We start from the raw sequence: 3,089 nt of genomic DNA on the forward strand, positions 1-3,089 counted from the left end.
ATGGTGGAGTTGTCTCCCCTAATCTCGTGCCGTGCCGATCCGATCTGGTTGCTCGCCCGTCGCCTGGCAAGGAATTGGGGGAATCCAACCTCAAACCCACCCAACACCATCGCCCCCAATCCACTGCACCGACCGCGACAGAGATCGATCGATCCATCGATCGAGCCTCGGATCCCTCGACCATGGCCGCTCCAACCCCACCCGCGACCCACATCGATCCATCCGCCGCTGCTGCGGTTGCGGCTGCTGCTACGCCTCGCAAACTCCCAATCAAGCGCAAGGATCCCCTAAACCCGCCCTCCGACCACCCCCTCGCCAAGCCCTCCGACGACGACGACCTCCCTGACCCTTCATTCGACGACGATGACGACGACGACGACGAAGCCGAGGAGGTCAACGCCGCCCAGCCCCCCGCCGCCGGCTCTGCCGTCCTCCCGCCCTTTCGGTTCCAGCGCGTCTGGTCAGAGTCGGACGAGATCCGGTTCCTGCAGGGTCTCCTCGGCTGCTGGTCGCAGGGACTCGTGTTCCCCCGCGACCTCAATCTCTTCTTCGACCGCTTCTCCGAGTCTATGCCGCAGCCCTACACCCGGTCGCAGCTCTCCGAGAAGCTGCGCCGCCTGCGCAAGAAGTTCCGCGTCATGTCCGCCCGCATCGCCCGCGGCCAGGATCCTTCCCGCCTCTCTCCTCACGACCGCGATGTGCTCCATCTCTGCACACGCCTCTGGCACCCCTCCTACGCCGCCTCCTCCCCTTTCTCGTCTCCCGATACCCTCGCCCCTGGAAGCCGTGGCAACAAGCGCCGCCGCCCAAACCCCCGCGCCCCCTCTGGCCAGGCGCGCGCCGAGCTCTCGCCGGTTACCGCTCCTCCTCCTCCTCTTCTGGGGCCAGTTTTCGCCTTGCCTACCACTACTACTCCTTCTCCGGTGCCAATTTCTGCTTTGCCGCCGCCGGTAGTCCAGCATCCTCCTCCGACCAATGAAAAGGTAGCCTTTCCCACTGATGGCATCTCCGCAAGCACAGCATTTCCTTTTGTTAAGGAAGAAAAAGAGCCAAAGGAAAACGAGCCGATAAAGGAGGAGAACAACGTGGAGCCACCACCTGTCTCAGGCAGCAATGAGGCTTCCGCCGTCAAAGACATGCCTAGTCCTTCGATCGCAAAAACTGTCTTGGACGTGTTTGATGCATGTCTTGAAGAGCTCAAGTTGTCGATGGCCAGCTCAATTTCGTCCAGCACCACAAAGGAGAGCAACCTGGAGAAGAAATGGAGAGAACTGCGAGCTGCAGAGATGAACGTTTTGGCCCGTCGCTTGAGGTTGGTTCTTGAGAATTCCATCAATAATTGAAATGAATGCACTAAAAGTTGCAATCTTGACGGAACAGTATCTGACAGATTTCAACCTGTGTGTGCCTTGAATACCAGAACTACTTATTTCTGTGTTGCTTTTGAAGTCTGTATATCATCAATCCACCTAGTTGTGTAGCTTCAGTGTTTTTTTATGTCAAATGCTCTTTTTGTGCTGGTTGAAACAGAATCTTATTTATAATGATCAGGTCGCACAGGAGAATTGTTCAAGGGAATTAGTTTTTGTAGACAATTGATAGTTAGTTAATTTTCCTGATTGAATCTCCCACATTTCACTTAGATATTGGAAATATTTGATTGCAAAACCCCTTAAAGGGTCAAATTGTAGATGATCTGTGACTTATTTATTCAATATGAGGGATGGTTTTGTTGAAAAGTCCAGAATATTTTCATAGGGAGACAGACCAAACATTTTTTCAATGCTCAATCAATCACTGTTCTTTTTGTCTCAGCCCATTGATTAGGAACCTCTCAAGTCTGTTAGCTGGATTAGTCATTGTATTATCTGATTCGTGCTTCTGAAACCAAGAATTGCTGCTTTCAGGGTATTTCACCTCTCTGAGCTTTATTCACCATTAATGGTTCATATTCCATGTTTATAAATTTACTTTTTGCCTTTATTACACTGCAAAGTTCATTGTAATCCTCAATCATGCATGGATGGCATGGCGCATTTTAGAATTTTCTGTTATGTTACTCTAGACAAAGTAGGAAAGAAAGGGGGGAAAACTAAAATCATTAATTTCTCTTGTTTACTTGCAAGGAAATAAGGAGGAAGGAATTTATTTCAGCCCAAACCTCGCAGAAATAGAGGGAGATGAAGTTTAAGCATATATTAACACCAACAGTAGATATTATTTATTTCCTTGAAATTATTATTTCATTTCCATCCAGCATCCTCTCCAAGTAAATACAACATCAATGACCAATTGCTAGTAAAAGAACATACAGGGACTGATGGAGCTAAAGGCATTGTAAGATGGTGAGAAAACATTTAACAATTATACTGTTGTTAATGCTAAGTTGACATATAGTTCCTCAGACAGAGAAATATAATAGTTGTAGGATAAACCATTTCAGATTTCTCTTTTGTGCTTTCTCAAGTCTAGTTGCAGTTGTTATATTGCTTGAATTTATTCGTCTTAGCTTAGCGAGGTTGTTGTTTCGAGTTTTGTTCATTTAATTGATCGTTGAAAAGATATTCAATTTGCATCAGTTTTTGGCAAAAGCAAGTGTTGTTCTGTGCTAAGAGGGTGTGCTTCCTTCTGGACTTCTGCATTAGGTAGAAAGAAAGTGAACTTGTCTATAGGTTTACTAGTTCCTTTGCTCTGTTATATTGAAGATAAAGTACTGTTTGGCATCCATCTGCGGCTATGCCGGTGATAAGTATCTTGATGCATTTGTTTTTAAGTCCACCAAATGATATGTAAATCTATATGCAGAGATCATAATGTGGAGATGACTGTGCCAATATTTTGATATGGATGTCTATACCTTTTGGTATGTAGACCAAGATAAATCTATGCAAGGTTAAGTTTCTGGTTGAGTCATGGTCCATGAGGTGTTTTATGGATATGTGGCACCAATTTCTTCTTTAGTCAAAAGGATGAAAAACTAACGTGAAGGATAAGTATGAGTAAATAGCCAAAAGGATGAAACATTAACGTGAAGGATAAGCACGGGTATGCCATTTAGTTCACTAGGTTGCTTTAGTCCACTAGTAAGC

General features: G+C 46.3%; 1 pseudogene; it reads left to right on the top strand.

Moving 5' to 3' along the window:
• On the top strand, positions 1-1,578 carry LOC141840160 (uncharacterized; annotated as a pseudogene).
• Positions 1,579-3,089: the final 1,511 nt, after the last annotated feature.

The sequence above is a fragment of the Curcuma longa genome, chromosome 1 (assembly GCF_044706935.1).
Source record: "Curcuma longa cultivar G26 ecotype Majalengka, Jawa Barat chromosome 1, ITB_CL_G26_1.1, whole genome shotgun sequence".
NCBI classification, from domain to species: Eukaryota; Viridiplantae; Streptophyta; class Magnoliopsida; order Zingiberales; family Zingiberaceae; genus Curcuma; species Curcuma longa.